Here is a 12,039-nt window from a genome sequence, read left to right on the forward strand (position 1 = left end):
ACTGGGGACTTGGTGCTGAACTCAAGTTTCAGAATCATCATTTTGGAACAGCGGCCTCAGCGCCGCCAGCTCACAAATGAGGCACTGATCACATGTGATGCATTTCTACAGCACCACATCCCACTGCATTCTGTGGGTTTAATATATCCATTAATGACTTGCCTGACCTGTAAGAATTCACCCCAAACGTTACCTTTATGTATCAGCATAAACAGATGCCATAAAACTCATCAGATCCTTGTCTCCTCTGTTTGTTTTCCCCTCGCTGTAGCTCCAAGTTCCACAGCCTGCCTGGTACCCATTATTAAAAGCTAAACAGATGTTTACCCAAACTACCACCACTGTTTGTGAAGCATGCAGGAGCTGTTTATATCAGCACAGAATGGACGCCATTTACTTACACTGCTTTAGGATGAATAGGAACCCCTAACAACGAAAGGCATTCAAGCGCAGCAACACTCGTTAATGTGTTTTGATAAGAAGAACCCACTGCATTCGTTAGCACTGCATGTCACAGTTCATTCTGAACAGAACTAGATGCGTACCATCACACCCAGCATCCCATGCTGACACATCATCTAAGCCCAGGATTCCTTCTGCCTTCTCCATGAGGCCTGGCCCCAGCACTGAGGATTTATGGGCCCTCTGTAATTGAAGCAATCTTCCCCAGAATATGTTCATTAGCTCCACACTCATTTGTGCCCTCTGTGCCTTATGTAGGGCAAGGTTTGCCATTCCTGAATACTCTTCCAATCACCACAAAACACAGAAACACCAAAACCTGAACTGCTTTAGAAAAACTGAAAGGGAAAACTACTAAATATCCTTTAGTATTATTATTATTATTACGATTCCCAACACAGCTTGGTTTGCTCAGCTACATCAGACTGAGAATTCAGACGCTTGCATTCTGCTTGTCTGCCATTACTGGGAAATTGAAGCTGAGAACAAACGCTGCGTAAGCAACAAATAATTTGACCACCATGCCAACAATCGCTTTAATCTCTTCCACTTCACCACTGATGAACCTTTTATGAACGTAATCTTCTAGAAGGTAACTGGTAATACGAGATAATCCCAGCACAAGTTTAATTAAAAATACAGACTACGTATAGCCCTGTGCTCACCAGCTCTCATTGCGGAAAGGCGAGAGCAGCAATTATTAATAGCTCTGTTAATCTGGCAAACTGAAGTGCACAGAAACGAGCTGGAGAAGCGTTCAACAGAGCATTTCACACTGAAAAATTAGTTTCCACAAATTATAATTTGCCTCAGTTTAAGCATCAGAGCAGCTATTTTTAAACTGCTGAACTGAAGCATGCTTACAGAGTTACAGATGCGGGTCTCCCACAGAAAACCCAGCACAAGATTGCTCATTGTTGCAAGCCACCACAGAATGTAAGGGGGGAAGGAGGAAAGCAATTTTCCTGCCCAAGTAACACAGGATCTGAGCTGTCAGACGCAAGTCAACACAGATTTCATTCAAGTTTGGAATGCCAAGAGCCTTATTTGACCAGACACAAAATACATTTGCTATTTTTAAAGATACCTCACGCCATCATTCAACCAGAGCCTGCAATTCATGGGGACCTTTCACATCAAAAAGCTCATCAGCAGACAGTCCTGTACACATTCAAGCACAAATATCCACCATGAGCTCCCAAGCTCCCCCAGCAATCGCCCCACGGTTCTGCCCTGTTCATCCAAACCCAGCCAGAGGCATTTCAAGCTGTGTGAATGCCTCCAGAAAGCTTTTCCTCTACTGACTTTTAGCACGGGCAGCGTATCACACACGGTGCCAGCCACCAAGCCTGTTACTGATACAGAAACAGCCTCTCTCCTAACCCCAATCCTGAACCCTTTTCTCATCTCCAACTGTCTAACTCTGAGCTTCATAACCATTGCAAGTAACAACAGAAATTCCCCTGAAAAGCACAACTGCCTCTAACGAACAAAGCCAACACACACAGAATAAAGGTACCCATAGGTGAGCTGTGACATCCTTCCCATTGAGGAGCAAACCGTCCAAACCAGTACATTTCTCCCATCAACTCCTCTTGGATTAGACTCTGCCATGACCAATGGCCCTGTGTGGACTCCTTGCACACCATGAAAACAGCAAGAAGGCCCACGTTGGGGGGGAAAAATGATGTGTGGACCAGCTAACCAAATTAAACCTGGTGATCTAATGCATGTTTCTTTAAGCTGTGACACTTCACTGAGAACTAAATGCATTGTAAATATTTCTTCCTCCTACAAGAGAGCATCGAGTTTCAGACAGCCGAGTTAGCAAAACAGAAGTGTGGGCAGCAGTACTGTCAAAAAAAAAAATGCAAGGCTGTAACAGGCTTTGCCTTTCCAGGAATAGAGGCAACAAACAGTAACAGCCAAGTGCAACTGATGGCAACACAGCTGCTGGAGGGGCTGCGAGCAGAGCTGCAGGCATAGGGAGATCTTCAGGTGCTTCTCTTAGAGGATGGGATGCATTTCATTACCCGGGCATTTTGCACACCCTTATCTCTAAGCAGCTCCTCACTAATGTCAGAACCTCCAGCAGAAGCCTCTACAGTGCTCAGTCCCCAGAGAAGCAGAGGTTTGTTTTGATACCAGCTTACAGAAAAATAAAAAAGAACACAGTTGCACCGCGCTGTAGAGACAGCACTCACAGCCCCCCCTGACTTAGGCAAATTCATGAGTAATCAAATCACTACAGCAGTATCAGCCACACACCATGCTCTGCAAGTTCCTCTGACAAACCCTTCCAGCAGCTACAGCCCTTCTGAACAGAGGTGTGCTGCCACAGCTGCAGGAATCACACTGCTATGTACAGCCACCCCTCATTCTGATTTGTGCAAGCAGGAACAGGTGACCATGAGAATTGTCATCACCAAGGAGTTAAGCAGCAACCATCAGAGGGATGTGTATGAGATGCTACCCAAATAGATCTCCCCACACTGATCTCTCACTTGCTAAATTTACAGCACCTTTTATAACAAAAGCACAGCCTGGAGAGAAAGGCTGCCCAAGCTCAGGAGCACATCTAGCCATGCACAGAACAGACCTGGCTGGACTTCAAACAGAAGATCTGAGATCACAGAAGGATCAATCAGTTTTCTGCACTGCAAGTATTAATCTCTTCTGCTTAACCTTCGCCTCTGAAGCCCTTCCCTTCCTCTTCCCCAGGAATACAAGGAGTATTTCAGCCTTCTGCACACACCCACTGAACCACGCACTGCTTGGTAAGAGCTACATTTAAATGAGATTCAGCTCACTTTCCTACGACTTGCTGAAGAAACATTTTCAACAAAAGCAAACACATACATGGCAAACCACCTTTCCCAGGCTGACTGATGGGTGACATCACCTCCTACCATCTCAAAAAGCTCTTTCAACGTTTATGCCTTTACCTTTGTATACCTGAAAGCAAAATCCCAATTTCATTCTCAGTATGGAGGTGGAGAGAACGTTACTCAGGACGTATCCCCAGTATTGATTCAGAGCCTCTCTGAATGAGCGAGCAGTCAATTAGTAACAAGAGGGGGACTAAGTACAGGAGCTCTCCATTAGCAATACCTAAGAGACAGCCTGTTATTACAAAGCACAGCACTGCCTATTTTCTGCTAAAAACCCAAACAAGAAAAGCAGGGAGCATCTCCTTTGAAATGGAGAAGTACCAAACAGGTATCAAAGAGGCATCACGACACAGCAAATGCAAAAAGCCTAACTCCCCATGCTCCATCATTATTTCAGAGTCCTTTATATAAAAATAAACATCACCCCATGGAAGCTTTGCCACAGCACTGGTGTTCTGGGCCACCACCAACATCTAAACTCTTCTTAAGGACCGCCACGCAAGCCTTCCAGCCTCTCTTGCCTACTTACAGCATGACCATTTACCATCTTCAGGAACTGAATGCATGACCTAATTAAAATATCTGCGGGATTTAATACAGGAAACATGTTTAATTTCCAACAGGATGTTACAAACAAGAAGCATCATTCATTAAGAATCCTCCCAGCCCTTCTTCTCAAGGATATCTAACACGTGTATTAGGGCACTGGAAAATCCCAGCATGGAAAAATGTGAATGTAATTTATCAGGACTCAGAAGGCTTTGCTACACGTACACACGAGTAATTACCTTCCACATCATACTTACTAAACTTGTACTTTGGGACAAAAAGCTACGGAAGTAGTTATTGGATGAATAATTAGTTTAGGAAAGAGTGCAGGGCTCTCCTGAATTGAAGTAAGCCTGCATGGAGAGAAGCGACACATAATGAGAACACCAGCAGGGCCACTTTCATTTGTTTCATAGATTACAAAGTGAGACAACAAAATTCAACAACAAAAGGCCACATCAATTCAACACGAAGAGAAGCAGGAAATCATCCAATGACTTTTCCCCTCCACAAAATTGGGATTTATAACTGCTGCATTACCTGCACCATCACCTCGTTGCTGCCTGCGCTCCTGCATCATCTGAAAGCTTTGATGGGAACGGCCAAGCAGCAGCCACAAGTGCTCCAGCAGGTCACAAGAGCAGCTGGATCCTACCTACCTCTTCTTTCAAGAGCATATGGTAACATTTGTCTCAGCCCTCCACTAATCCAAATATTATTCAGACCATCATCCAGAACCACGCATCGCAAAATCTCCCCAAATCCAAGACACTGCACATAAACAGAAAAGCCCTAAATCTATTTTCTCTTTATTCAGACACTAGGCTGTTTTATTTTCCTCTGGGGCTTAGCAGAACTACTTGCATTACCATACTCCAGCCCACATTTCTTCAAAGCACTCTCGCCTTCCTTGGGTTATCCACATTTCACCCTTTTCTCTCAACTCCTTTGATTTAAGGCTTAACCTCTGGAACAGTCTCCCACTCTACACTGGCCAGCCAACACTACAGCAGCCATAAACCATCTCTCCACTGTCATCAGCTGAAAGCCCTCCGTGGCTCCTGCCCAGAGTTTAGCTGAATCAAGCAGGGAATATCAAGTTTACCATGGAAACTGCTCTGGAGAACAAGGGGGAGATTTCCTTCATTAACCACAGAAACAGGGGGCAGATCACAGCAAGCTTAAGAACCAGAGCACCATAAACCAGCCTGTGTGTGCAATAACAAGTAACTGCCATTTAAGTTTTAAAAATAAAAGTCACCAGAAATCAAACACTCAGCTCCAAACAGCCCTATGGTGAGCCACATTATCCCTGCTGCCTCTCACCAGCTGGGCATTTGACTCTCAGATCTCCAAAAGCTCTGCTACCTTCATGTTCATGCACTGCCTGAACCTCACCTGAAGGGTTCACGCTGCAGGGCAAGCAATGTAATTCAGTGGTCAGAGGCAGGTCTATTAAGTTTCATCAAGTGAAAATGAATGACCTTGAAGACATAAATTAGATTTCTGCATCTCGCTCCCAGTTTGTAAAAATGAGGATTAAGCGTTTAAGTCTCCTGCACTGACCTCATTAGTAGATCTCTAATGGAGGCTGTGCGCTCTTTTTTATGTAAGATGTGCCATTTTGGCACACAGAGAACATGGAACAGAAGAGTTGGGAGCTCAACTACTGCTCTGCATTTTGATCACCTTCACTGCCTCTGGTTGATCCTCACTCCTAAATGAACCAAATCATCCGTACGCTTTTTTGAAGACCTGTAATTCTTAAACAAAAATATTTAATAACATCCAGCACAAAGCTTTTGATACCCCAACACCCTGTTAATAGTTCGTTAATAACTGAACTTGTCATCTCTCTTCAAACCAGAGAATTAACTGCTCGCCTGCAATGCAGGGCAATCTCAGAAATACAGAGAATGTTCAGTGCTCAGAAATGGAGACCACCAGACACAATTTCATTGTCTGTTCCATCACAGCATCACTCCACAACACACAGCAGTGCAGCCATGTGCCTATGGGAGCCCTCAGGTCTAAAACAGCTCAGCCATGAGCTGGTGCTGCAGCACAGCAGTTCCAGAAGCAGCACAGAACAGACCCACCTCAGGCACAACTCTGCCCCAGTGTCTCCAACAGCAGCTCCAACACCACGAGTTCAATGCTCACATTTTGCCTCTCCATGCTTCCACCAGTTTCTCACTTTAAAAAAACACCTGACAGTCCCTCTTCACTAGTGCACTGCCCAAAGCCCAGGCAGCTCTGGTTAAGGCAGCACCCAAGCCAGTTTGTCAACTCAGCAAGGCCCAGGCAGAACAGCACACACTGCTGACTCAAGGTACAGATGCTGAGGTGAGGTCCAGGGGTTACAGGCACTCTGTGCTGAGTGCCCAGAGCTGTTTACCAAAGGAGGGAAATAAGCAGGCTGCCTGAATTGGATGTCAGGGGGAAATTCTTTACAGAGAGAGCGGTGAGGTGCTGGAACAGCTGCCCAGAGAGGCTGTGATGCCCCGTCCATCCCTGGAGGTGTTCAAGGCCAGGTTGGATGGGGCCCTGGGCAGCCTGGGCTGGTGTGAAACGTGGGGATTGGTGGCCCTGCGTGTGGCAGGGGGTTGGAGATTCATCATCCTTGTGGTCCTTTCCAACCCTGGCCATTCTGTGATTCTGTGAATTCTCCATGCCTCATCCCTTGGAGACAGATGGCATCCTGCATACACTGCCATTAGGAGCTCACCTTTGCCACAGAGCTGCTAGCACTCAGTGAGCTGCACTGCAACTTACTGTGCATTAACGCACACACGAGCCCTCATTGCATTTGAGGCACAAATAGGTACAGGTTAAGTGCACAATGTGTGTGACCAGCAAACTCCCAAATAGATTCCTCCCCCTCTGTTCCCCTGCATTGAGTCAGCCTGCCACAGCTCCCTATACAGAAATGACTGCAGGATCAAGAGCTCACTACGTAATATCTCCTTAAGAATTTAATACATATGGCTCACAAGGAATCCGAGATCAAATAAGATCCATCGACTCTAAATTTCAGTCCCTTCAGATCAATTAGCCTTACTACAGGCACGTCATTTGTTGGAGACTCAGAATAAAATCCACCAAGAGCCCTGCAGAGGAAAATATCTATGAGCACAAGGTGACAAAACTTCCTTTCTCCTCCTTTAACCCGGTTTCTCACAGGGAAAACAAAACAAGAAGTCCCTGCTCCCCTCACTTCCTCCCCCCCCCCCCAACACCAGGAACTGCTGGTGCATAAATGAATTCCAACCTCGCCACCACGACAGTCATCTCAGCAATAACCAACATTCCTGAAAGTTTTGTGCAGACCAGCAAACGGATGGGAAAAAACCACCTAATTACATCCCCACTAAGGCATGGCCAGACAGAACCCAGCATTTACACTGGCTGGGCAGCCAGCAAGGCAGTGCATCCCCGCCTGCTCAGCTGCTACGAAGGCAGGGGAAGGAAGAAGGAACCAGATGCAGAAGGCAAACTTCAGGGCTCACGAGCTCAGTCTCTTGTAGAGGATTACTGGAACAGAAGCTTCATTAGCACTGCTGGTCAGGGAAATAAACACTCCCTACAAGCTTCACTGCACGCACCAGAACGCACCACCTAACGCTCTGCATTGTGAACTGGAGACCTGGCTGCACAGTTAAACAGGGCTGACCTGTCGGGATCAGGGTTAAAAATAACACCACAGTAACATTTTTTAAATATACTCAAGTAAGACACATTAAGTAGGAGCTCAAAACAAACCCGCCATCACTTTCTGCCATTTTCCTCTGGATTTTACTGCCTCTCTCATTTCACTTCTGGAAGAACAAAAGGCAGAGTTGCAAGTTACCTGGTTTGCAATAACTCAGTCACAAGTCTGGGATCTAACAGAAGCACGCACCGAGCTGACCTGCGTTTCCAAAGCTGCCCTTTTAACAGAAAAAAAGTTACTAAGCACAAACAACCCTTTATGCACGCATCCAGAGCAGCACCTCCAGCTCCCACACGGCGCATTTCACACCCAAGAAAAGCCACCGCATCCCCATGAGCACAGAGGACAGGAAGCCCGCCGCCTGCACCCGCATCGCTGTCACTTCCCTCTGCCACCACACCATTCTGGATGCTGGGTGAGCTAAGCAGCACGGGCATTCAGAAAATAAGCCAACTACTGAGATGGGGAACGGGCAGCTAATATTCCCACCTGTTTGGTTTGGGTCTTTTTCGGTCACTTACAGCAGAGCTTTGCCTCGGTAGAATCCTGAATCAAAAGGAGCCGGCGTAGCATTCGTATCTTGTTTGCTCCTTTGTTCACACATCAGCCTCTCTGAAAAGAGCAGCTGGGCACAGCCACCAGTGCTACAAAAGCTCGTGTACAACACCACAGGCAATTCAGCCTAAGGAGCACAGACCACACCGGGGTCCCTTTGCCCAGCAGCTCCATCAGCCCAAGGCTCAGCAGGACTTTCTGCCCAGCACTTTGCTGGCACCCAACCCCACCCAGCCCTGCAGAGGGGCAGACCGTGCACCCCCTGCACCTCTGCTGCACTGAGCCACCTCATGTTGGTGGAGAACAAGATCCCTTTCGAGAAGCTTTCAGAAAACAAACTCAGTGAACAAAGTTTGAGAAGGTTTTTTTCCTTGTAACAGCTTTTACAATCCCGCTCTCCCCTTGTTGCTCGCTCACCTTATTTCAGGATGCTGTTCAGGATAACATCACAGTGCAATGTTTTCTACTCAGCATTATTTCCTTATAACCTGGAAATTAGCTACAAATCAAGCCCTGTGCCAGCACCACAGAGCACAGTGTGCTTCTGGAGCTTACGGTGTCCTTAAATATGGCAGGTAATGAAATCAAAGCCACCCTCAGGCAATCTTAATGTACCAACTGCTCTGCTGAGAAGATAACACAGGTTCTGCTGTGCTATTACAGAGCCTCTAACACATACTTGCAAAATTCTATATGCTCAGAGCACATTTTTTTCCTCCCACTCCCAAAAGTGAAATAACTTCTTTATGGGCAGAACAACGGCCCAGTATGGCTGGAACAGAGATGCATTCTGGAGCTATGATAGTACATTTAAAAATAGGATGTTATTTTAAATACCAACTAAACAGCAACACCAAAATAGCATTTTTCTTACCTAAGCTGTAACCAGCATTAAGAATTACACATACAATCTCTGCTTGCAACTGTGAACGCTGTCAGTTACTGGCTTCATGCTGCAGCAGCACTGAGCCCATTCCCACAGCTCCACAAGACAGACTTCTGCAGCACACCAAAAACCCACCGAGGTACAACAAACTCCTGGATGCAAGGAAATAACCATCAGTTAACCCAGCTACGGAACTGCTACTGAAGGCAGCTCTGTCTCTCCAAACTCCACTTACTGGAGAACTGCACACTATTTAGCACAGGGACAGCAGGGCTCTGCCCAGATGGGAGCTCTCTTCCTTGGTCACACCACAGCACAAACTTAATGCCACTGGACTCAAAGCCACAAGAAGGCAGCACAAGCTCTGCACTGTGCTTCCTTCCACATGCGCTCAAATCACAGCATCTGTGCTGACAGTGGCTTACAACACTAAAAATATTGCCAGCCACAACAAATCCATGGGCAATTCCCTATTTGACCCAGGTAGGGAAGCTAAAGAAGAAAGATGCCTATAGCCAGGGCAGAGTTGGAAACAACTTGGAAGGCTCATGGTGCAGTCGTTGCCCCACTCAGCTGTGACAGCCCTGCTGCCTCCTCTCCAGGCTTTACCCAGAGGACCCAACAGCCCAGCACATTTTCCTCAGCACTCACCATTTTGTTCCCTCTTTGCACACATGCCTGGTTCCCATTACCCCACACTGCCCAGGACAGCCCCATGCTGCTCTCACCAACCCACAGCAGCTCCTGCCCTCCCCTTCCACAGCCTCAGCACATGTTGCAGTTGTTGTTTCTAGAGATGCTGCCAAAAAACAAGCAGCATTAAGCAATCAAGAAAGGAAACTGTCTACGCTGAAACCACCTTCTGGCCTCTGTGCACTTCCTTCAACTTCCATCATCCCAGTGTGTTTATGGTAAGTGTTCTCCCCCCCAGACCTGCACCCAGAGCTCAAGAGGAGCAGTTTCCCATTTCAGGTCTCTCTCTGGGGATGGGGGACACGGCAGAGCATGAGAAGAAGTTGAGAGGTGTCGAAAGGAGCACTCTGAGCCTCACCTCGCGTGCTCCCTCCTCTCTTCATGCTCACTCACAGAGAACGGAGCCAACACCAGGAGGGGAGGAGGGAAAGCACACAATGTTTTGGCATCCTTCAGCTTCTCATTAGCTATTTTGGCTTTTCACAAGGTTACCAAAAGGCCATTCTGGAGAAGGAGGAAAGAGGTGGGAAATGCTCCCTGCTCTCTGTCTCTGCTCAAAGGAGAGGAGCTCTGTCTGTGCGAGCACAGTCCCAAACACAGCAGTGCACCGCACAGAACAATGAGCTCCAGCCCGGGCATTGTGTGCATCCACCTCCCTCCTCCCCTCCGGCACTCAGCAACCAACAACACGAGCCCTAAGATCGCCCTCATCTCCACCAGCCCCAGCCATAATCCTGCAGGACCAGCTCAGGGAGGGAGGCCGAGGGAAGATGTATTTACCAGAAGTGCTTTTATTATTATAGAAACACTGCCACCCCTCTCAGCCACCACGGATTTCTCAATCCTAAGGGAGCAGCACACACAAAACCAATGTTTGCCTAGTAATGTTAGAACTACAGAAAGCATTACACATCACCCATCCATCCGAGTGTTCGATGGGAGCCTTTTACAACGCATATTTCTTTTGAGACAATGTTTGCTTTTAGCCGGGTGAAAGCTGTATTTAAGGCCATGCTACGTGAATGATGTCACCTGGGTTTGCTGTGGGTAAGCCGGACCGTAGCAACGAGCTGCGGACGGGGCTGCCGGCACACACACAGCACCGATCCGAGGCAGCGGTCAGCGCCGCGGGGCGGCAGTGGGGCACGGTAATGGGGCACGGCAGCGGGGCGGCTCAAACCCCACGGCCGGGCAGGGAAAACTCCGCGTGCCAAACCCGTAACCCGGCACGAACTGCACCCGGCGTGCGAACGTAAACCCGAAGGAAGGCGCCCAACAATGAATAACATTGTTTTCCTCCGGCGGCCGCTTCCAGTGACGAACCCTCCTCCCCCCCCAGAGCCGCCCGCATCCCGCTACTTCTGATCCCCGGCGGCTCCAGTCGCACTTCGGAAAGAGAACAACGGCAATACGAGGCCCGGGGAAGGGCGGCTCTCCCCCCGTTGCGGGACGTGCCTTTCTCCCTCTCGCTCCGCTCCCCGCAGCGCTCCGCGGCACCCCGCGCCTTCCTTTGTCTCCCCTCCCCTCACACCGCCGGGCAACTCCGGCCTCTCCCGGGGAGCCGTTCGTCCGCTCGCTACGGCCGGCGGCGAAACAAAACAGGAAAAAATGCACCAAAAAAAAAAAAAAAAAAAAAAAATTAATAATTAAAAAAAAAAATAAAAATAGAAAATAAAACAATAGAAAAGCAAAAGGCAGCCGGCGAAGCACCGCGTTGCCCCCAGCCCGGCAGCTCCACCGCCGGCCCTCCCCGCGCCCACCTACCTCGGCGGGGTTACACCATCCGCGGCGGCTCCGGGTCGCTGCCGGGACAAAGCGGCGACGGCGGCGGGGGCCGCTGCGAGGGGAGGAGGAGGAGAGGAGAAGGCGGCGGGGAGCGGCTCCCCTCCGGCTGTGGGGCGGCGGTCGGTGGGGTCCCCGCGCGGTGCCTCAGCGGCGGCAGCCCAGGGGCATCGTCACGGGGAGAGCGGGAGCGGGGCGGGGGCCGGGCGGCGGGCTGGGGGCGCACAGCCGAGCGCTGCCTCCGCCTCTGCCTTCCTTCCCTCACACACGCACGCACGCACGCAGCGAGCGGGCACCCAGCAACGCAGCCAGGCCGGAGCCGCCTGCCAGTATTCCGCATTCCTATTGGTGGAGAGGATGAAACACGTGACCCGGCAGGAAACCGGGACCAATCGCGGGAGTGAATGGAAGTGATTTAAAAGAATAGGGGGAAGGCGGCGAGGGGGGGCGCCGGGCCGGGCAGAGCGGAGCGGGCGGAGCGGCACAAAGCCGGCCTGTCCCCGCCCGGC

General features: G+C 49.1%; 1 protein-coding gene across 2 annotated transcripts in view; it reads right to left on the reverse strand.

Annotated features, from left to right (window-relative positions):
- Positions 1–11,781, reverse strand: part of RERE (arginine-glutamic acid dipeptide repeats) — a 168,178-nt gene extending 156,397 nt beyond the window's left edge. For both annotated transcript variants that reach the window (XM_052691543.1, XM_052691541.1), the window contains exon 1: positions 11,513–11,781. The gene's annotated coding sequence lies outside the window, so the exon portion shown is untranslated. The remainder of the gene's footprint in view (positions 1–11,512) is intronic.
- Between the last annotated feature and the right edge of the window lie 258 nt (positions 11,782–12,039).

The sequence above is a fragment of the Tympanuchus pallidicinctus genome, unplaced genomic scaffold (assembly GCF_026119805.1).
Source record: "Tympanuchus pallidicinctus isolate F22 unplaced genomic scaffold, pur_lepc_1.0 scaffold29, whole genome shotgun sequence".
Classification (NCBI taxonomy): domain Eukaryota; kingdom Metazoa; phylum Chordata; class Aves; order Galliformes; family Phasianidae; genus Tympanuchus; species Tympanuchus pallidicinctus.